Below are 24,921 nucleotides of genomic sequence, written 5' to 3'. Positions count from 1 at the left end.
TGCTGCTGAGAGGCTGAGGTTGTGGATTGCTTTAACTCAGGAGTTCTGAGTTTCATTAGAGTCAAAGTTGATGGAATATCCACACTGTGTGGCACCAGTATGATGAGCTCCCCAGTAATGAATTCCTACCTAAGGAGAATTCAGCTGGTCCAGACATCCAGCGACTTCCTGGTTCCTCCGATTCCAAAAAAGTCATTTATCAAGGCTCATACCTGGGCTTACCTTCTTTTTGCAGTATTCATGCTTCTGGATATCAACCCTTCTCTTCATCTACTTCAAAATGTGCCTACATAGCAGCCCTTGATAATGTGATAATGACTTGAAAGATTTTAATTTGTGAAACTTTCAAATTCCATGAGTGTGTTTTAGCAGAGACCTCTTAGAGATAGTTCTTTGGATGAAGTCTATGTTCTTAAAACTTTTTAAAAAATCCTTAAAGTATATAGGAACTGTATCACTTTACTTTCCATATATGCAATATGATTGAATTGTTTAAAAATAAGCATTATTGTATGTTAAATAAAAGCTTGTTTTTAAAAAGTGCTATTGTCTTTATATTATATAGGAGAATATTTCATTGCTATCTCTTCAGAAAGGATATTTCTTTTATTACTTGTTAGTCATAGTCTAATGTTTACTAATCTTTCTTTCCTCCATTAGAATCCTTCAGAAAGGATTTAAAAAAAATAAGCTTCAGGCTCTTTATATGCTCAACTTGAGAAAGGTAGAAATGGAGTAAATACTGAAAACTTTTTTTCCACTAGCGAGACTGAACAATAAGACTTAAAAAGGCATCTGGAAAAGCCCTTTGAGATTATATGTACTGCTGACTATTTGTCACCATATCTACTGTCTTCTTCCCTTGGACATTTGTCTATGTAGTGGAGAGATAGAGCAGTGTTGGTCCTTTGGGCTTGTTTTCTTTTGGCTCCTCTCTCCGTTTGTTTTGTCCTTTTGTCCTCCTGGGGTTCTATCCTCTTCCAACTTTCATTTCCCTGCCTAACTCAGAATGGGTGGACCCTGAATGGTTCCCAATTCAATTCTGAACTTTCTAGAACTTGTCAATGGTTTTTCCTATGTAACCAAATCTGTCATTGAATCAATGCCCAAAGTAAAAAAAAAAAAAAAAAAAAAAAAGTTTCATACAAATCACTGACTTAATTTCTTGACTTCTCTTTGGCTTTTTTCTTTTGGAGTTCTTCTCCAGAATCCAGGATAAAATTATGTTAAATTCCTGTTGCCATTTTGATAGTTGTATGTGCAACTTCTGAGAACTACTGACCTGATAGCTCATTAAAAAGTATCTGGACCGCCTGGTTCATAGCTACCTGAGGACTCTGTAGCCTACCTGAAACTGTCAAGGCCTTCTTCATCTAAAGCTTCTCTTGCTCTCTGACACATTTCCCTTTGGTTACTAGGCAACCACAACACTTTACAGTCAGGACACATGAAGCTTGAGCCTGAGATATTGAAGAAAGGGTTGAAAGAGAGAATGTCAGGGTTTTAATGAGGAGACAGTACTGACCTGGCAGAATTTTTTTTTGTCATTATGTAAGAGATTATGAAGGCTGAACTTATATGCCAGGAAGCAGATGATTAATTGTACTAAAAACAGGTAAGCTTGGGTGATACAACTCATATATACTATTAAAATGGAGCATGGAAAACCTCTACAGAATTCCATTTATTTGAAGGAGGGAAAAATTCATCTGAGAAAGATTTGTGTTTAGGATAGAGATGTAGAAGCTATGTACTTTAAACTCCTCCTTTTTCTCAGTAAGTAATGAATCTCCAATTATGTCTCATGCCTAAATAATTAAAAGCAATGTCATTGAAGTATAAACTTTAGCACATTTTATGGTATAGAAAGCCTTTTTGTATTGATCTCCTATTTTGTGTTCTGCCATAATAATTATTAGGTATTTAAGTTTCCTTTTATATGATGCATTTCAAATATTATTCCATCATGTCAAGTTCAGAATCAATAAATTAAGAAGCAATTATTAAATGCCTAATAAATCCCAGCTAAGCGGTATAGTAGGTAGAGTGCCAGGCCTGAAGTTAGAAAGACTCAACTTCATGAGTTCAAATATAGCTTCAGCCACTTATTAACTATGTGATACTTAACCCTGCTTGCCTTATATCCTCATCTGTAAAGTGAGTCTGAGAAAGAGATGGTAAAACCCCAAATAGACTCTTGAAGAGTTGGTAATGACTGCAAACAACAATTCATACTTCTATTCTTCTAATTAGAGGGCTGATTAATGATCTTCTCTCAAATCATTCATTTATAGAAAGAGCCCAGGCCAATGATCTTTTCATTTTCCATCCAATCAGCATCCTTTTGCATTTTCCATTATTACTTTGTACAAGGTAGTTCTCCTCTCCCAACTTTTCAGCTTCTTTTTGGGTGTTGTTTTCCTTCATTATATTGTAATTATTGATCATGGGTTTGGAAAGGGGATAGATTCAAGAATATGGAAGAATCAACCAATCATATAGAATTACTGGGTCTTTGAGTTAGGACAAAAATAAGTTTTGAGTTTGGGAGGCTGGGAGAATAATATTGTTATGAATAGAAACAGCAAAATCAGAAGAGGAAAGAGGTTTAGGGAAAGAGGAGTGGAAATTTACCATCTGTATGATTTTGGACATCTGGGGTCCATTTTACCTCTGGTCCTCAGTTGTCTCTTGAAGGATGAGGCCAGACAGTCTCTAAATCTTCTTCTAACTTGAAATTCTTTGCTCCTTAATGAGTTTGATTTTGGACATGTTGAATTTGAGATACCAGAAGAAAATTCAGTGAAGGCTATTTTCGATATCAATGAGTGACATTTAGATATCTAGATCCTAAGAAGATCTACATTAATTTTTAAACCATTATGTAAGGATAGAAGTATTTAATCATATCCAATCATCTAGATTCATAACTTCAGCATCATCTTTTTTGTTTGTCACCACTTCTGGTTCTTCATTCAATAAATTACTAGAATCCTTGGATTCCACAGATCCATTATAATACATTTTAGATGCTTTCTCTCTTTGATAACATTGATACTACTATAGTTTAGGCCATTAACATCTTTCTTACAGACTACTCTAGTACTATCCACAACTAAATTGCTTGCTCCCAGTCTCTTCCTTCTCCAATTCATTTATCTGCCAAAATAATTATTCCAACAGGCACATATAGTCACATTTTCTCCCTATACCTTGAGAGTATAGGAATAAATGGACTATTTCTTTAAAAAATCAGGAGCATATTTTTAAAACTGTCAATAAGCACCATATGTAATGGGGATAAACTGGAACCTTTCCCAGTTAGATCAGGAGTGAAACAAGGTTGCTCACTATCACCATTACTATTCAATATTGTTAGAAATGCTAGCCTCAGCAATAAGAGTCAAGAAAGAAATTAAAGGAATTAGAGTAGGTAATGAGGAAACCAAACTATCACTCTTTGCGGATGATATGATGGTATACTTAGAGAACCCCAGAGATTCTACTAAAAAGCTATTAGAAATAATCCACACCTTTATCAAAGTTGCAGGATACAAAATAAATCCACATAAATCCTCAGCATTTTTATACATCACCAACAAAATCCAACAGCAAGAGATACAAAGAGAAATTCCATTCAAAATAACTGTTAATAGTATAAAATATTTGGGAATCAATCTACCAAAGTAAAGTCAGGAATTATATGAGCAAAATTATAAAACACGTACCAAAAAATAAAGTCAGATTTAAATAATTGGAAAGACATAAAGTGCTCTTGGATAGGCTGAGTGAATATAATAAAGATGGCAATAATCCCCAACCTAATATATTTATTTAGTGCTATACCCATCAGACACCCAAGAAACTATTTTAATGACCTAGAAAAAATAACAACACAATTCATTATGGAAAAACAAAAGGTCGAGAATTTCAAGGAAATTAATGAAAAAAAGTCAAATGAAGGTGGCATAGCTGTACCTGATCTAAAACTATATTATAAAGCAGCAGTCACCAAAACTATTTGATATTGGCTAAGAAATAGACTAGTTGATCAGTGGAATAGGTTAGGTTCACAGGACAAAATAGTGAATAACTACAGCTATCTAGTGTTTGACAAACCCAAAGATCCCAACTTTTGGGATAAGAATTCATTATTTGACAAAAACTGCTGGGAAACCTGGAAATTATTATGGGTGAAATTAGGCATGGACCCACACTTAACACCACATACCAAGATAAGATCAAAATGGGTCCATGATTTAGGCATAAAGAACGAGATCATAAATAAATTAGACGAACATAGGATAGTTTACCTCTCAGACTTGTGGAGGAGGAAGGGATTTGTGCCCAAAGGAGAACTAGAGATCATTATTGATCGCAAAATAGAAAATTTTGATTACATCAAATTAAACAAAACTAATGCAAACAAGATTTGAAGGGAAGTAACAAACTAGGAAAACATTTTTACAGTTAAAGGTTCTGATAAAGGTCTCATTTCCAAATATATATAGAGAACTGACTCTAATTTATAAGAAATCAAGCCATTCTCCAATTGATAAATGGTCAAAGGATATAAACATACAATTTTCAGATGATGAAATTGAAACTATTTCCACTCATATGAAAGAGTGTTCCAAATCACTATTGATCAGAGAAATGAAAATTAAGACAACTCTGAGATACCACTACACACCTGTCAGATTGTCTAAAATAACAGGAAAAAATAATGATGAATATTGGAGGGGCTGTGGGAAAACTGGGACACTGATGCATTGTTGGTGGAGTTGTGAAAGAATTCAACCATTCTGGAGAGCAATATGGAATTTGCCCCAAAAGGTATCAAACTGTGCATACCCTTTAATCCAGCAGTGCTACTACTGGGCTTATATCCCAAAGAAATACTAAAGAAGGGAAAGGGACCTATATGTGCCAAAATGTGACTGCCCTTTTTGTAGTAGCTAGAAACTGGAAAATGAATGGATGCCTATCAATTGGAGAATGATTGGGTAAATTATGTTATCTGAATGTTATGGAATATTATTGTTCTGTAAGAAATGACCAGCAGGATGAATACAGAGTGGCTTGGGGAGACTTACATGAACTGATGCTGAGTGAAATGAGCAGAACCAAGAGATCATTATACACTTCAACAACAATACTGTATGAGGATATATTATGATGGAAGTGGATGTCTTCAACAAAGATCTAATTCAGTTCCAATTGATCAATGATGGACAGAATCAGCTATACCCAGAGAAGGAACACTGGGAAATGAGTGTAAACTGTTTGCATTTTTGCTTTTCTTCCCAGGTTATTTTTACCTTCTGAATCCAATTCCTCCTGTGCAACAATAAATTCGTTTCTGCACACATATATTGTATCTAGGATATACTATAACATATTTAACATGTATGGGACTGCCTGCCATCTAGGGGAGGGGGTAGAGGGAAAGGGGAAAATTCAGAACAGAAGAGAGTGCAAGGGATAATGTTTTAAAAAATTAACCATGGCTATGTACTGTCAAAAAAAGTTATGGTTATAAAATTTAAAAAAATTCCTCCCTGTTCAAAAGCTTTCAGTGGTTTTCTATTGTTTTTAGGTTAAATTCCTTGGTTTGGCATCTATGGTCTTCAAAATCTAGCTCCAGTCTACCTTTTTCATCCTTATTTGATGCTATTCTGATTAATATATTCTCTGCCATAGCCAAATTGGACATTTAGCTATTCCTTGAGCTCAAAATTTCATTTCCCTTGTTGGTATCCATATAAACCATTATCCATGACAAGACTGAACTCCCTCCTCATCTAAAATTAGGTATATATTCAGAATCCTAATATGCTTTAAGTATTCAGTTCATATGAGCTCAGGTATCATGTTCTCTATAAAGTGTTCCAGATGCATTCCCCTCTCTCCCATCCTTTTTATTGTTTTCCCTATCCTCAAATTTCCCTAAATCATTTTATTTGGATCTTCCCTTTGCCCTTTCTATCTATCTTATATGGGGTCTTTTTATTGCGCTATTTAAACACAAACTCCTTGAGGTCACCACATTTATCTTGTACAGGCACTTGCTAAATATTAGTTGAATAGAATTAATGGGCATTAATGAATATAATTTCTTCTACTAATATAAATATACTTTCTCGATCTGGTAATTTGCTGTTATATATTTTGAATCCTTCCTGATGTTCTGCTGGGCATATAACAGTGTTCTCTTTTGTTTTATATTCCTTTTCTATTTTCTTTTTTCTTAATCTATTTTAAATAAATTTTTAAATAAATAAATTTTAATAATGATGAAAAAAGAAAATAGCTTCATTCTCTTAATGTTTCTTACTTTCTTTTTTCAAATTCAAAGCATTGAATTCAAATCCAAAGTGAAAGTACTTTTCCTCATTCACTTTCATTCCACATATCCTCTCCCTTAACCCAACAAATTCCTTAAATTCAAATGAGCTTCATCTTTAAGACTTTATATTGAGTGGCCACAAAGCACTTTGAAGTTCAACATTATTTCTTTCTCATGAATTTTTTCTATTCTAGTTACTCATCTAAAAATATCATTTATTTATCTCTCCCAATACCATCTTGGTATTTCAATGCCACCTCTTCCTTATTATCACTTTGTCTTTTCTCTTATTTCTATTTGATCACTGCCCTTTGATAGTATCACACAATAGTATAATTGGCCATCTAGCTGGCTTTTTTCTGCAATCTTATTTAATTTAGGAACTGCCTTAACTTTGTTATTTCAGTGAAGTTATTTAACTTAAATGCATTTTACTTTTCCCTACTCTTCCCACATTAATGACCATAAATATGTATATAATACATGTATATATGTGTATGTATAGATATAATATATTCATACATACATATATGTATGCAGATATACATATATTTAAAGAGATATGCGTGTGTTCATATACACATACACATGCATAAATATATCTCTTGATCATGAAAGTGGGAAAATAGTCTTAGGATGCTCCATGGCTATGTACTTTGTTGCCACAAAGAATGTGATTTCATCAGGATTGAAATCTACTCCTTAATAGTCCATGCCATTTCACAGTGTGTGACTTTTCCTTCCCGTAAATTCTTCATAAAGAAAAACTATTTTCCTCATGGGTTTTGTGAATATTGTTGTAAGAGTTGGGCCATCCTTGCTCTTATCACATGATCAGTGAGTCCATTTTGTCTTCTGTGATCATACATAATGATGTCTTTTATAGAACTTTCAAGCTCAGAGACTAGATTATCTCCTATCTTTGTATCTTCCAAGCTTAGCCTGGCACATAGTAGGCACTTAGTAAATGCTTGTTGACAGATGCCTGTTATATGACTGTAAATTTATACTCTTCTGAGGTAATTCTTTTTGTTTCATAATATGCACCCATGTTATGTTGTTTATTCTTTGCTCTCGAAGAGGATCATGACATGGGGGGGGATGATACCATGACATGCAAGTGAATTGGATTTGAGGGAAGGAAGGCTGAGCAAGGTTACCTCCTTCACTTTTTCCTTCAGAACTATCTGAGTCTAATGGCAAAATATAGATCAAGACTGGAGATGGCCCTGGATGAAATAAGAGACTTAGGTCTTTTTAAGCTAAGGTCTTCAACAAGTCTCAGACTAAGGCTGTACCCATTCAGTTATTAAGGCTAGGTAGCAATTGATGCAAAGAATCTCTTTCACCTAGTTCCCCCACCAAAAAAAAAATTCTTAGTAAATAAATGAATGAAGGCCTTCCGGATTTCTGGGCAAAGAAGAAATGACTGCTATTTGCATTTAATGAATCAGTCAGGTTTGTCCATCCTTATAGCATAATTGTAAGATATTTTTGTTTTGTTTTTGTCCAGACCTGTTATTTCATCCATGTACCAAATCTCCCACTCCTTCCATCAATCCAGATCTGCAACTATTCTGCAACTTAAAAGTCTTAAAGAGTTGTATGAGGCACTACAATAAACACAAAGTTTGAGTGGGTTATATTTTGAACCCAAGTTTTTCTTATTCTAAAGCCCTCTATGCTGCACCCTCCTTCCCTCCCCCCTTAAAACTTTAAAATAAGCTCTCAGTACAGCTTGGGACCACTAAACAAGCTAAATGATTTCTTCCTACTAGTAATATTGCCTTGTAATATACAGCTCATCTTACATGGTATTGATATAGGCTTAAAAGATTCAGATCTAGCAGGGACCCCAGAAATTTTTATTCCAACCCTTTCCCTTTGCAGAGAGGGAAATAAAGCCCAGAGGGTAAAGCTCAGGTCAAACAAGTAGGGAGTAGTAGAAGTTGACTTAATGAAACTGCTATAACTACAAATTCAGTGTTTCGTTTGATCATCTCTTTACATACCTTTTATTTGGCAGAGTTCTTGGTAAATATCAAGTGCTTAATAAATGCTTATTGATTCACTGATTATATGATCATCCTATATAATGAGGTTGCTATCATGGCTGATGTGATATCTGCTCTGTTAAAAAAAAAAAAAAAAAAAAAAAAAAAAAACCTAACAAGTTTGTCTTAGTCACTCATTTCTTCTCTTTCAGTGTCAGAGTTCACTTCCCATGGATACAGAAACATTCCAGGTAGCCTGCAGTTTTCAATGTGTGCCTATTCTTCCTAACCCACGATTTGGATTTCTAGCTGTTCTCCCTCACAAAAATCTACCAGTCAGGGTTTATGCCATCCTAGTAAGACATACATGTACACATGTAATACTACCCAGGTAACATATTTACTTTTTAACCAAAGATACAGTTCCTTAACCCAAAGGAATATCTCTACCAATGTGAATTTTAAAGGATTTTGGAAGCACCTAAGAGAAACAAACCTAAAGGGATATGCTTTTGTAGTTGAGAATTTTGGAACTCCTCAAATCATATGACCAAGATTGGAAACCTACTCCTGACCATGATGACTGGTTCTGTCTCTTCATTGTGCATGCTAGAAGATTTTCCCAGTCTTGTTAATGGCCTCAGTAAGTCAAATGATCAAGCCATTTATTTATTCTCTGAAAGCATTCCACACTGGATGTTAAAGGTTCAGCACTCATTCCTCCCACAGACTTTTTTTGTCTGTTTCCAATGGCAATAGGAACACCATGTCCTTTTGAGATGTAAATGTACTAAAATTGACAGTTGAGCAACCGTGCTGACCTCTGAGGAAGAGGGTAAAAAGAAAAGTCTCCATAAATAATAAAAAAAAAAAGAAAAAAGAAAGAAGCCAGGCACTTGCACTCACAAATAACCTAGTGAAGAGCAAAAATGATTAAGTTAAAAGCTTCATTAGTACCAAGGAACTACTGCAGACTGGAAATGCTAGAACAATGATGAAGTATTTACTTGTCAAAGAGGATAGACATTTCATGACACATCAGGTATTCATTAGAGCAAATGCGGTCTTGCTAAATAGTATGCCTGCTAATAAAGTATCTTTGGTAGCAACAGCCATAACTAACAGAAGGATGTCTGATCATTCATTTGTGGAGAGAAGATGCATAATCGAAGAAATCAAAAGGTTCTGTATTTAAATATGAATGTTGGGATGAATGACATCCTAAATAGGAGATCACTGAAGAGGGAGTCTTCATATTAGATTGAGTTGTGCTAAATGTCAAACTACAAAACTAGTAACAACATAAAACCATATCTGGCAATGCTTTTTTGCAAATTCTAAACTGACTCATGTTAATATTTGTAACAATAACAAGTCTGCACTGTTAGTAAGAACAGCCAACAAGATTATTTTAAGATTACTAAGATGTAGAATGATGGCTTAAAAAAAAGATAACTACCAACTTGTTTCCTAGGTAATATTTATTTGCTTAGGAATTCAACATTGAGACACATACACAGAGACAGAGACACAAAGCCAGGGAGAGAGAAAGACAAAGAAAGAGACACAGAAATAGATACAGAGCCACAGAGAGAGATAGAGATAGATGCAAGATAGACACAGAGACAGATTCAAGACAGCCACAGAGAGAGATTAAGTGTATGTGAACTTCTGCTAGAAGGAACTAGTAAGAATACAGACTTTTCATTTGGTCTTCAAAAGGTGACTTTAACAATAACCCAACTTAATTTTCTTATATTTTTAAAGGGCATTTAAATTAAAAAGCTCAGGGGAACTTCATTAAGACAAAGTTCCTCTAAATGTATGAAAATCACCACTATGTTTTGGTATATAATATCTTTGTTCCACACAGTTATAGTAAATTAAATCTAAACACCCTTCAAATTATGAGAGAATTAATCAACCTCTTTCTGAAATTAATCAAAAAGCATAACTGAAACATCACCACCAATCAACCTAGATGTATTCATTATGTCACTATCATTTTCCCTCTTGTATTACTCAATATTTATATTTGGATATGAGTATGACTGAGTCTCTGGAAATTCACAACACTTTACATGATATATAGAAATCCTCATTGTGAAGATTTGAGTCAGGGAGCCTAAGAAAGTTGTCCCTATGTAAACGCTCCCATTTTTGGTAATTAACATCAAGAAACCCTTATTTCATTGGTATTGGAATCCCCTTATCTAGGCAAATCCCTTGTCCATAATCAAATAACTAGACTGAGCCATGGCTGGGATTGACTACCTTTCTAATCCCAAACTCAACACTCTCACTATCACACTATGTCTCAATTCTATGATTGATTTCACGAAAGTATAAAATGTTATGGCTGGAAATACACTTGAAGACTATCCAATCCAACTACTTCATTATATGCATAGCTAAATTAAGGTTTAGCAAATTGTGTGACTTGGCTACAGTTATATTTCCTTGGTCCAAATCTAGGCATTTCCTCTGAAAAAGAGATCAATTCGAATGGAAAAGATAGCCTATAAGTTTCGAATAAGAAACAGTGTTGATTATAAACTATACCTTAGCTTTAGAAGCCAAATATGCAGGGGAAAAACTACAATCAAATTGGAAATTAAAGGCAGAATAACTATTTTTAAAAATATTTAGACCTTCTACTGATACCTATCAAATTAATGCAAGGTACCAACCTAAGGCAGTTCTGGCATCTACAATTTACTTGTTCATAGCTACTACCATGGAAAGGCAATTAAAGAACTTGGTTTAAAAACTGTTTTTTGTTAAGGCCCTTAGGTCAACATACATAGTATAAACTAAATCACAAAAATTACAATGTTAACTCAAAAGTGAAATTATCCTTAAATTTTATTCTTATTATAAATAAAATATTAGATTTTCAAAAATGGTATCTTGTTTGATATACATTTGACAATGCATTGTTCTGGTACTAAAATAGTTTTTATTGAATGGGTGAATGATATTCAAATGAAAACATGAGTCAAATTCAAGTCAGTCATAAATGTCATTCATTTCAAGTCACTTCTCTAAAATCTAGACTGATAATCTAAGAGTTCATAAAACTGTCAATGATACAAATACTACTGAGAGTTAGAATAAAGTTTCCATCTTGGTTATCTTGTCTCACTCACCCTTAATATATTTAATTATTTCTTCCTTTTCTTGTTCTCCTTCTTTTTGTTCTTCTTGCTCTTGTTCTTTTCTTCCTCCTCCTCCTTTTCTTTTTCCTTTCCTTTTTCCTCTTCCCCTTCTTCTTCCTTCCCCTCCTCCTTTCTTCTCCTTCTCTCAAAGCTGTGACTTCATCTGCTAATGTAGATCAGCAACTGTTTTGCAATTCATACTCTTAGCAAGTGAGCAGTTAGATGGTTTGCTCTTTTGGCACATAACCAGCATGTGCCTGAGGCAAGATTTGAATTCAGATTGCACTGACTCTAATACTAGTCTTCTATCCATTTATGCATATATTTGTATTAGTATTCATATGACAGTTATTAGGGCACTCCTAAATATTATGATACTATGAAATTTGTTTAATGGTAATTCAAAGAGAACTCAGAGAAGAAGGTACATTTTTTCACAGAAGTTATACCCAGAGGTAAATATTTAATAAGGATCTGTCTGAGTGTTACAACACATTTTTCATGCTTATCTGCACCATTAATATTTTTCTATCACTTTTGTAAATCTATAAGCAATCGACAAAACAATAGTAGAAGCCCTACTTTGTAGCATTTGATAGTTTCTATGGTATAAATGTTCACCTTGAAAATTTAACCATCAGACCCTATAAGCTGGCTCCAGCATATTCCAAATTGCAACATAGATTCAAATTAATTCCAACAACAGAAACAATGAAGACAATTGGGAAAAGACCAATCAATGTCCGATATTTCTATGTCAGTTTACAAATCAAAAAGCATTTTCATGAACATGATCTCATTTGGTTCTCAAATAAACCCTGTGAAAGTATCCAAGGTGCACACTAGTATCCCTATTTTGCAAAATGAAAAAACAAAACAAAACAAAACAAAAACCTGAGGCTTATATCAGTTAAATGATTTGACCAAGATCATATCACTAATAAGTAGCAAAGCCAAAACCAAGGTACCTAGAGTCTATCACCTTGCTTTAAAAAATTTTTTTAAATTATAAAGTAAAGCATACTAGTCTTAAACTTTGATACTTTTTAATGCAAAGAATATTAAGGAGATACAATCTAATGCCCAGCTTAAATTCTCTCACACACACACTCACCTAAAACTCTATGAAGGCACAGCAGGAACTTTCCAAAACCATATATTTTCTGTTCTCTGAAATGGCAGCTGACTATGGAACTTAAAGGTTTCCAAGCACTTGGTCCAAGGAGTGGTAAATCCTAATTATCTGCAATGGAGAAAAATATACTACTAATTAGCTAGCCAACTCCACACTGCCTTATTTACTAACAGAAACAGCAAATCAAATGCAGAAGGCCTAGATCAAGTGGAACTTATATTTCTGCACATTTGTATAGTATGTATAATGTAAATATGACATCCTCATTGGGACACATATTGTATTCCCTCAAAAATCACAACAGTTTGCATTTACACAGTACTTTTTGATTTATAAATTGCTTTCCACAGATAATGCTGCGAACACTAATGAAAGTAATATTTTCCTCATTTTACTGATGAGGAAACTGAGGCACATTGGGATGAAATTACTTCCCCAAAGTCTCAGAGCTAGTATCAGAGTGAGAAATTAAACATCTTCAGCAGGAATAGTGCTTTTCCCACTCCATCACATTGTTTCTCTATGTTGCTATTTTTACGTTATTTTGAGTCATTTTAGTCATTGTAACTTTCTGACTCCATTTGGGATTTTCTTGGCAAAGATAATGGAATAGATTGCCATTTCCTTTTTCAGCCCATTTTATAGATGAGAAAACTGACACAAACAGGATTAAATGACCTATCCCAGGTAATAGAGCTAGAAAGTATATGAGATCTTCCTGACTACAGGCTTGGCATTCTCTACTCTTTAACTGAGCCACTTTGCTGACTACAGGCTTGACATTCTCTACTATCTAACTGAGCCACTTTGCAGACTCTAAGAATATTAGGGCTAGAAATTATTTCAAGGACCAGCTAGTTCAAGGCATTGTAAATAAATAAGGAAATAAAGACTAAGAGAATAGAAGAGAATTGCTGAAGATCAGTGAATTAATGATGAAGTCACTATTTGAAACTCAGGCATCATGATTCTTAGTTTGGTGTTCTTAACATTTATATACTCAAGTAAAAGGAAGACATATTTTGTCATTATTCTAATTCCCCATAAGAAAATATACTGATTTTAAGTATACTTGAGTTTCATACACACTAGATGTGTGAAAAAACAAGCAAACTAGAATTCAAATAGAAATCTGTGGTAGAAAAATTTTTAGAACTTCTACTAAGTTCTGTCAGACTTATGTAAAATATTAGCCTTAGGAAATACTGGAATAAATCCACAACTACCACAGGAAGATAATTGATTATCTATCTTGGTTCAATAGTTTTCTTTAGGGCTTTTAGAACCCAGAATTAATAATTGCTAATTTTGTTTCCTTACTACAAAATAAATGAGATTAGTATTGAAGGTAGAGCCCCCAACAAATGTCATAACAAAGATTTTTTAAATTTTGAGTAGATAAGCAGTCAAAATAAATAGCAGAGTCATAACTAACAATTCTGGCACCAGAGGCAATCAGTATGAATTTTTTTCAATTACTTTTAAAGATAACTTTAGTTTTGGGGGTGATCATCTCTGGGGTGTCAAGACAACAACTCCTATGGAGAAATCAGAGCCAAACCAGGGTAGGAACTCAGATATTTCAGCCAATTATTTTTCCTAACATAGTATTAAATTCTTCCAATTCTCCCTCCTCCCCCATAGGATATACATGTTATCAGTGAACTCTGAATTTTTGCATTAGGGGAGAAGAGGAAGAGAAAAAAATATCTCTCTTGACCCCACCATTAAATCAGCCTAAAATGTCTGAAGCAAGTTTACCTTCAAAATTAGTCTTAAACCTTGTAGGTTTCCTTCTTCTAAAAAGCTGACACTTAAAATACAGTGTTTTCCCCATTTGCTTGTGGTTTCTTGATGCTTCTTTAAGCAGAGATAAGTCAGCATTCCACAATTAAGGATAAGAGGCAAAATTTACAGGAAACTATCACATTGATGCAAAAATTATTCTTAATAATAAACTCAATATAAGTTTTAAAAGACCATTTTGGTTTTGAGCAAGAGTTTAGAGATCATGAAAACACTGGGTGTCTAAATGGGTAATGGGAAAGGAACACTAACAGAGAGAAATGAATAGAAAAGGGGATGTCACAGAGTCCATAATATTGCTCAGAAAATAATTGTCTTTGATAGAAGAAAAAAATGTACACAATTCATAATGCTACATAATAATGATCTTTCCTCACAGCATGGTTTCAACCAAAATTGTATCCAGCAGGTGTGTGTGTGTGTCTGTGTGTGTGTGTGTGTGAGATACACCACTTACCTAGTTACTTCACTAACCCCTCCCCAATTCCATCTATTATACATAATTTAATTGAAAACATGTCCAATTTGGTAATAGCATTACCCTAATCTCCATCCTCTACAATAGCTACAGAAAGAGACGACGAGCATACATGTACACACACACACACAGAATGAGAGAGAGAGAGAGAGAGAGAGAGAGAGAGAGAATCAAATGTCCATTGCTCTTACTCTTAAATATGAGAATGGCAGTTTCAAAACCTAGATTGACAACTAATTTCCTGACAGCCTTTCTCTCTAACCATTCTCAGAAAATTTGACATTTGACACCTGAAAGACAAAATTTCCACATCTGGCAAATGAGGAGCAAAACAATCCTCAGGAAATATTCCTTTACTTTTCTTAAAGGAAAATGGTTTTGATTTTATGATCCAATGAAGAAAGAATTAACTAAAATATGATAAAGTATAGTGCTTTATTGAACTGATTTCTATTTGATTAAATAAGGATTTCTTTTATATCTAAAATATGCCACTGTTCTATAAGCTGGAGATCCAGATTTATAAAATGTCTCTTATCCTAAGGATCTATTTAGTAACATCATTAAGTAAATAAATAACTTGAAATGGGGAGAAGATAATAATCTGATTACAGACAAGGCAACATCATTATCCTTATGGCTTTCTACTCCTATTCATGAGCAACTGGAGAAAGTCACAAACTGCAACATGGATCTGTTCAAAATTTGTGCTATTTAACCACAACTAGATCCTTTTTACTTTTATCACCACATAACTAGGAAGTGTCTGAGGCCAGATTTGAACTTAGGAAGATAAATCTTTTGACTTGAGGTCTGGGACTCTATCTATTGTACCACTTAGCTGCCCTGACAATCTCACTACTCATCTCTAATTAACTTCCTATTACAGGTCCCGTTGGGCCTGTTCCAACTCTTTTCATCTGTCCTAAAGCCCTGAATTATACTCTTCCCTTCTCTCTCAAATTACATTTTTCTTAAAAAAAAAATAACAATCAGCCTAACTATCCTGAGCCTTACTGCTCTCCCGTCCTCCATACTTTAAAAATTCCTTATCTTCACTTTTCATTTCCTTTTGTTCTAGGTAGCAGAGTATTACTGTGCTTTACTCTTTGCCAAGACTAACTCTTTTATTTAAAACTCTGATATCCTTTCCTTCCCTAATGCACTTCCCTTTTTGTTCCTTACATTGGGAATTTTCATTAGCTGTTCCTTAACCCTAGACTCTCTTCTTTCTAATTTTTGCCTGGAGGTTTACTTGGCTTCCTTCAACCTAGCTCAAATCCCATCTTTTACAGGAAACATCTTCCAATGTCTCTTGACTATAATGCTTTTTTTTTTTTTTTCTGATTCTTTCCTTTTTATCCTGTATATCACTTTTTTCATATCTGATTGCTTGTTGACTCCCTTATTAGATAGATTTTGAACTTCTAGAGAGTAGGAATTTTCTTTTTTGCTTTAAAATAAATCCCTAGAGCTTAGCACAGTGCCTGGCACATAATAGACAATAAATGCTTACAGAATGACTTATCCACCTTTTCTTTTGGGATATTATCTTCTCCCTTGGACAAAAAACCAAAAACTTCCTGATTTTCTTCTCTTTGTTCTTGGGTTTGCCTTCTCATCATTCTCATGCTGTAACCTGAAATCATGGTCCCTCCCAAGGTCAGTTCTAGTCTTTTTTATCTTTAGATATCTGCCATGTTGCTAGTGCTCTTCCCATTCCAGTAACTATTATTTATTAATAATATATAACTAATTAATACTATATAAATAATAATAATAACTATTATTTATTAAGAATTTTCTATTTATTTATCTGTAAATGTGTATCTTCTCACCTTCATCCCAATATAAGGAAAAGTCCTTGGGGAGACTGTTTTTGTCTTTGTATTTTAGCTGCCAGAACAAAGTCCAGCTTCTGATCAATAAACATTTATTACTACATTCCAGGCACCATGGAAGGCACTGAAGAAAAAAAATACAAAAATGAAACAGTCCTTTTCTTTACATTCTATATAGAAAGATAGCATGTTGAAATATAGCAGAAGCTGAGCCTTGAAAACCCAGGACTTAATCATAGAAAAAGAGCCTCTTAGGAGGTATAAAAATGACTGTAAAAATGGAGCCATGTCAGGTGATTCCTTTATGAGGTTCAAAGGGATTTGAGTGAATTAGAATGGAAAAAAGTGTTGTAAGATGATCAATGATTGGCTCTGCCTCTAGTTAAACTTTAAAAGTCACTTCAGTAAGTTTAGAAGGAAGTTAAACTTGAAGATAACAGCTCCTGACTAGATCCATAGAAAATTAAGAAAATTTGAAGGGAAAGCCATGGATATCTGTAAAATTAGGAAGGAATCTTTAAAGCATAACAGTTGTTAGAAAAATTGAGGAAAGGATACATTCTATTGAGAGAGACATATTAGTGTCTGTCATTTGCCTATAAGATAGTGTTTGATGTAAGTCTTAGCCATTAAGAAGACTGGGTGACTCAAAGGTTTCTAAAGTTCTCAGAAAGTTGAACTTGAGCGATCATGTCAAAACTGATGAGTACTCATTCAAAGGACATCCAAAGGACTCATCTTGGACAGCAATTAAACAGACCAAGATTCTTCATTGGGTTTTATAAAATCAATCGCTCAGTCAACCAACAAGCTTACTATGTGCCTAGCACAAAAAACCAAAAATGGCTCCTGCCCTCAAGGAGCTTAATTTTAAATGGGGAAGAGAGCATATATAAATCAGAACATATAGAAAAATGCAGAATAGATGTAAATAATCTTTGAGGAAGAGTAAAGGCCAAGAAATGTCCTCCAAAAGAGATAGCACTTTAAAAAAAGAAGTTAGAGAGTCTAAGAGGCAGACCTTGAAAGAAAGAGGATCCTAACTATGGAGAAGTCAAGGAACAGCTGATTTTTATAGTGAAGGAACAGAAAGTATGTCAATGTGGATGTATTGTAGAGTTTGGAGATGGCAGTAAAGCATAAGAAAACTGGAAAAGCAGACAGAGGTCATGTTGTGAAGAATTTTAAATGCCAGCCAAAGGATTTTATATTTGATCCTGGAGGTGCAGGGAGGCACTGCAATATATCAAAAAGGGAAGTTGACCCATTAGATCTACAATTTCAGAAAATCACTTTGGCAGCTGAATGGAAGATGAATTGGAATGAGGAAAGACCTGAAGTAGGGATACTAATTAGGAGGCTATTGTAATAGTAAAAATAAGAGGTGATGATGGACTGAATTAGGTTAGTGGCAATTTGTGTGTAGAGAAGTGACAGCAAAAAGAGATGTAAAGGAAGAAATCAAATGATTTGGTGATGGATTGGATAAGTGAAAGTGAGAGTGGGGAGTCAAGAGTGACACTGAGGTTCCAAGCCTGAATGTTTGGGAAGTTGGCAATTGCCCTCTACAGTAATAGTAAAGTCATACTTAACAAACTCATGATGTGATTTGTGGCCATTCCTAAAGCTGTGTCCAATCCAGATTGGATTGTAATTTAGTAATTTGTAATTACTAAACTCTCTTCTCATTTTCCATACCACAATGAGGAGGTAAATGAGATAGCAGGAGGCTTTGTGTGTCCCACTTGGTTCTAGAAAATTGACTGACACTAATCTATGCTTACATAATTCTCAAAAACCATGAAACTTTAACCCTAGATATTCCAGAAAATAAATACTGTGCTTTCCAATTTTATAACAAAGCTGTATTTCTACACCGGGATAGATTAATGCAATTACTTTTTCTTTACTTAAAATCCTAGGTAGTTTAATGCTTTTCTTCAAAATTTTAAATATTATCACAATGATACATGAATTCATGTAATAATCTTTAATTATTAATAACAGAAAAAAAGACATTCAACTTATTGAAATACTTGAACCTCTGACCCCAAGCTTTTAGGTGAAATCAAGATTCAATAGAGAAAAATATAGTTATGTTTGTACAAAATAATTGTCAAATGGAATATATAATATACTGATGGGTATATATGCATATGTATATTTATGCATATATCTATATATATAAATATGTATATGTTTATAATAAATATATAATATATGTGTATGCATACATTTGTATCTATCTATCTCTCTCCAGCTATCCACCTGTCTATCCATCTATCCATCTAGCTAGCTAATTATCTATCTATCCATACATCTGTGTATCCATCTGTCCATTCATCTATCTATCCATCTCTCTGTCTTTCTCTCTCCATCCATTCATCAGTCCAGTCAAATATTCATCCATCCATCTGTCTATCAATCTAACTAGCTGTCTGTTTATCCATCTACCTATTTGTCCATCTGCCCATCCATCTATTTATCCATCTCTCTCTTCATCTTTCCATTAATTCCTCTGTCTCTGACCATCCATCCATCCACTTGTCTTCCTGTTTATCTGTTTATATAACTATCCATATGCCTACTAAGCTGCCTATCCATCTCTCCCTCTCCCTCCTTCCTATCCCTTTCTTTGTCCACCTGTCTATCCTTCTGCCTGTCTCTGTCTATGCATGTATCTTTTTATCATCTATCTATCCATCTATCTATCCACCTATCAATCTATCCATCCATCCAAATATCTATTTATCTACCTATCTATCATGTATTCAATTTAGCTACCTGATAACTAAATTATCATTTTAAAAACAAAGTTTTCTGGGATCTCTAGAGAAAAATGTTATCAAGACGGAGTGAAAGAGTTTGAGAAGGCTTCATAGGATAGATAGGATAGTATTTGAGTTTAAATTTATTGCAAAGAGCTGGAAAATAATGTTTTAGGCCAAAAACAGTATTGGCATGGGCATGACAGTAGGAAAATACAATTCATGTTCAGCAAATAAAAGTAGGCCAGTTTGTTTATCTTGTAAAAGGACATAAAAGATAGGGTTGCTGTACCAATCTATGGTTATATTTGAATTCCAGGTAAAGGAGATTGAAATTTATTCAGAAGGGAAAATAGATCCAATGCATAGTTTTGTACAGAATAGTGATATAATTTTATATATAATATTATCTTAGAAATTGTATAAAGGATGGGTTGTTGAAGGAAGAGAGTGGCACTGATTCCTATTAGCAGGTATCACAATCTCAGGATATTGAAAACAGAACTCATTCTCTATATCCAACTCATTTCTCTTTCAAACTTTGCTATAACAGTCAAAGGCTCTGTCATCTTTCCAGCTGCTCACTAACTTTGGTGTCATCCTCAATTCCTCAATTTTTACTCATTTTACATATGCAATGCGTAGTCACATATTGTCATTTCTATGATTACTTTTTTTAAAAAAGTCATTGAAGAAAGCTAAAGGAAGGCCAGAAGGAAACAGATAAGCCAGCTTTGATAGTTACATCTTGAGTTTATTATATGTTTAAAAATAAAACTATATGTAAAAGGAAAAGCAAACTGTACATAATACACTGCTCTTTTGTGTTCTTTTATTCTTCTGTGCATATGAAAATGATCTTGCTCTTTGATATAGGTAAAATTATAATAAAACTTTTATAAAAAATAAATAAAAAAAACCTTTAAAAGGAATTTTAAATATGGGTTGGATAAAATGACTTTGGAAGTCCATCCAACTCTGCATGAAAATAGGATTCTTTAGTTTCAGGTAATTTATTGCAATTTCTATGTAATTACAGAATCCAACCTATTAAATAAGTTCTTGAGAAGATGTCATCCAGTCATCTTCAGTGATAAGGAATTTGTTATTTCATTTTCGGACAGCCATCATTTTTCTAAAATCTTTTTCAGACTGACAAAAAATATGCCTCCCTATAATTGCTACTTATTAGTCTTAGTTTTTTCCTTTGGAGAGCTGCAGAAAAAATATTATCTTTCTTCTACAGAGCATCCATGCAGATATTTGAAAACAACTATCATTTCTTCTCTAATGTTTCAGTTTTTCAGACTCAACATGCCAACCACCTTCCACAAATACTTGTGTGTTATGATTTTAGTCTTCCACCAACTGATGTCTTTTTCTAAAGGACTGGGGATTGATATGGAAAAGGCCTTAACCTGTGTCTGAGTACTTTTAAGAAAATATTTTTTATAACTGCATTTTAAATAATTAATTTCATACAGGTGAGATAGGGAGTAGAGTGCCAGGTTTGGAGCGAGGAAGTTGTTATTGTTTAGTCACTTCAGTTTGGTCTGACTCTTCATGACCCCATTTGAGGTCTTCTTGACAGAGATACTTGAATGATTTGCCATTTCTTTCTTTAGCTCATTTTACACATGAAGAAACTGAGGCAAACAGAATTGCCTAGAGTCACAGAGCCATTAAGTGTCTTTAAATAGATTTGAACTCAGGAAGATTAGTCTTCCTTATTTCAAGCTCAGTATTCTATCCATTATGCCATATTGCTGCCCTCTTATTCACATAAAATGTTTAATTTTTTTTACATATTACATATACACTTAATAATATATATACTTAATTCCACAAAAATTTGAGGATCAAAAATGGTCTCATACAGTTATTAGCTATGTGACCATGTGCAAATCCCTTAACCCTGTTTGCTTCAGTTTCTTGCCCTGTAAAATGACAGAGAAGGAAATGGCAAAGCATTCTAGTATCTTTGACAAGAACACCCCAAATGAGGTCACAAAAAGAACTGAATTGTTTTCTTTTATAATCTTATGTGTTTTATTTTATGCTTTTGAAATCATTATTCTGAAAAGGTCCTTGGCCCCCAGCCTACCAAAATACAAAAACAGGTTAATAATCAATGGTTTATATAAAATAAACCCACACAAATTGTCAGTATTTCTATATATTACTGACAAAGCCCAGCAACAAGAGATAGAGAAATTTCATTTTAAAATAACTGTGACAAAATAAAATATTTGGGTATTTACCTGCCAAGACAAACCCAAGAACTATATGAACACAATTATGAAATACTTCTCACACAAAGTCAGATCTAAAAAATTGGAAAAAAAATATCAATTTCTCATGAGCTAATATAATAAAAATAACAGTTCTACCTAAATTGGCCTACTTATTTAGTATCATACTAATCAAACTGCCAAAAATTATTTTATTGAACTAAAAAAAATAACAAAATTCATCTGGAAGAACAAAAGGTCAAGGATATCAAGGGAATTAATGAAAAAAATGTTCAAAAATGTTTTTAGCAGCTCTTTTTGTGGTAGCAAAGAATTAGAAAATGAGTAGATATCTATTAATTGGGGAATGGCTGAATAAGTTGTAGTATATGAAGCTAATTGAATATTATTGTTGTATAAAAATGAAGCTGATTTTAAAAAGGCCTGGAAAGACTTACATGAACTGATGCTGAGCGAAATAAACAAGACCAGAAGTGCATTGTATACAATAATAGCAAACATATGCAATAATCAACTATGAAAGACTTGGTTCTTCTCTGTGTTCAGTGATCCAAGGTGATTCCAATAGATTTTGATGAAAAATGACATCTGCATCCAGAAAAAGAACTAAGAAGATGGAATTTAATCAACATATACTATGTTCACTTCTTTTTTTTTGTTGTTTATTTTTTCTCTCCCATGATTTTCCCCTTTTAATATGATTTTCCCCTCCTAACCTAATTCATAAAGCAATGTGAAATTTAAAAATCAATCAATCAATTAATTAATTAAAAAAATTCCTGGTCTAGACTGACTTTGGATTATTAACATCCCTATCATAAAACATGATACCCAGAGCTGAACATCATAATCTCCATGTAGGTTTATCTCATTTGGGATACTATATATCTATTACTGCTAATTAAGACATAACTTTTTTTGAGAAGTCAACTCACTCTGACTCATACTGAGCTAGCAGTCTACAAAAACAAAACACAGCAGAAACAAAATCCTTCTTTGTAGACAACTCCATCCTTGTGTAAGTGTTTTTTTTTTTTTTTTTTTTTTTTTTTTTTTTTTTTTTAATAGAGGTACAAGCCTTTATACTTAACCCTCTTCAGCTCAAACTTGCTAGATTTGATCTGTCATGTTTAGGATCTTTTTGGTATCTTTTTCTGTCATCCCCTATATTGTCTATCTAGTTTAATGTTATCCGTAAATTTAATAATCCCGAATTCTGTCCACAAACAGAATTTCTGTATGACTGCTGTTGTATATCTGTTATATGTCACTATCTATTTAGGAGGGGTACAAAATACAAGTATTTAAAAAAGATATTTTGTAGCTATCTGCTTTCATCCTGGAACAGTCTAAATAAATTATGAGTGAGGGAAACAACTATTTCCTTCTTTACCAAATGCTGATTTTTAAAAATTTTGGCTATGTTAATTACAATTGACCACTCTCATACAAAAAAAAATTCTTAAAAATTTTCACTCATGTTTTTGTTAAGTTGCTTTTTAGTCATGTCTGATTCTCCATGACTTTATTTGGGGTCTTCTTGGTACAGATACAGGACAGGTTTGCCATTCCCTCATTTTAGAAATGAGGAACTGAGACTAATAGGATTAAGTGACTTGACCAGGGTCGCATTGCTATTAAATGCATGAGACAAGATTTGAACTCATCAAGATGAGTCTTCCTGGTTTCAAGCTCACTGTTCTATGCCACTTAGCTGCCCTTTTTACTCATAGGATGCTTAATTAGTTTACATGCACTTAGCAGTACCACAAAGACAAATTCTGCCACCATGTTCCTGAATATTATTATCACAGAAGAGCTTATTTTTTCTTTTGCAAAACATCTATAGTCTAAGCAAACCAGGCATCCTAAAGCTTCAGAAATACACAGGTCATTTTTATGGGATGTGCTTTTGTAAAAGGAATTACAAAGGAAAAATAAACTGAGGAGGTCAACACAATGGCAAACCATCTTTCACCGCTGCAGGCTTGTTCTAAAGTTTAGCGCTCTCAGGTCCAAGAGCTTCTTCCTGATATGACCCTTGAGGAATGAAAGTTAAATAATAATCAACTAAAATACCATATCTAAGGTCTAGCTCAATTATAGAATGATGATGTGTATCTAGGTTTAAGCTCTTCTCCAAAAAAGGTGAATGATTTTGAGAAAAAAAGGATCAATTTTTTTTTTTTTTTTGAAACTAGGAAAAACATTTCTCTAGCTCAGCCTTTCTCCTCACTAACATGTTGACCAATTTGTTACAAATCAAAGGAAAAAGGATACTTGGCTTTGAATACTAATATAAAAATATAGCCATCAACTGGGGGTAAGACAAACAAGGTAGGATCAAAAGGAGAAAATATTTGTAAAAAAGCTCTTACAGTGGTTAGCACATAAATGCTTTTCTCCTTCCCTATCCTTCCATTTTTTATAATATATGGAAAAATAATTTTTAAAAAAGAAACTCCCTCATTAAATGCAAGTTGGTTCCTTCTTTACAACTTATAGTCTTTAGAGAATTACACATGTATATACTCTCTTACACATTTTAAAGTAGACATATAGCTTGATAGATTGGAAAGAATGATGTATTAGAAATTAGTAGATCTAGGTTTTAATTCTGGCCTTCTATTTGCTAATTGGTTTCCTAGGATAGATTTCTATGACTATTCCCAGTAGAATGTAAGCTCCTTGAGAACAGGAACTGTTTTCACAGAATCATGCAGAAAATCAGTTGGAAAATATTCATTTTGCTTTTTACAAGCCTTGAACTAGCACAGTATCTGGCAGTAGTAGAAGGCACTTAATAAATTCTTATTGGAATAAATAGAATTGGATTGGATTAGAATGGACCATATTTTCTCATTTGGATGATGAGTAAGAGGATCAAATAATATCTCTAGTTTCTATGTATCTCTAAATCCATGATGTTAAAAACAGAAAAGAATATAGTGTTCAGTGGTAGATCTAGGTCTTTCTGTAATAAAATAGAAAACCCAAACCTAGCAAACAAATGATTCTATTAAACGTGGTAATAATGTATTCATGATTTTGGAGTGATGATAATAAAATCTACTCTGTATTCTGGAATATGATTGAAAATAATGAAATGGTCACTTACCTACAAAGAATATCCACAGTCC

General features: G+C 33.6%; 1 protein-coding gene and 1 long non-coding RNA gene across 25 annotated transcripts in view; one reads left to right on the top strand and one right to left on the bottom strand.

The window, feature by feature from the left end:
• The window catches only part of DTNA (dystrobrevin alpha), a 329,968-nt gene that overhangs the window by 226,893 nt on the left and 78,154 nt on the right, over positions 1-24,921 (bottom strand). For 3 of the 24 annotated variants that reach the window (XM_074277749.1, XM_074277827.1, XM_074277817.1), the window contains exon 2: positions 12,616-12,744. The exons of the other annotated variants lie outside the window; for them this stretch is intronic. The gene's annotated coding sequence lies outside the window, so the exon portion shown is untranslated. The remainder of the gene's footprint in view (positions 1-12,615; positions 12,745-24,921) is intronic. 24 annotated transcript variants of the gene reach the window in all.
• On the top strand, positions 1,416-9,461 carry LOC141548732 (uncharacterized). The gene is made up of 2 exons (XR_012484043.1): positions 1,416-1,615; positions 8,556-9,461. It is a non-coding gene; the product is annotated as an uncharacterized LOC141548732 (long non-coding RNA).

This window comes from Sminthopsis crassicaudata, chromosome 1, assembly GCF_048593235.1.
Source record: "Sminthopsis crassicaudata isolate SCR6 chromosome 1, ASM4859323v1, whole genome shotgun sequence".
Taxonomy (NCBI): Eukaryota; Metazoa; Chordata; class Mammalia; order Dasyuromorphia; family Dasyuridae; genus Sminthopsis; species Sminthopsis crassicaudata.
This window is presented reverse-complemented; position numbering and strand designations above follow the sequence as displayed.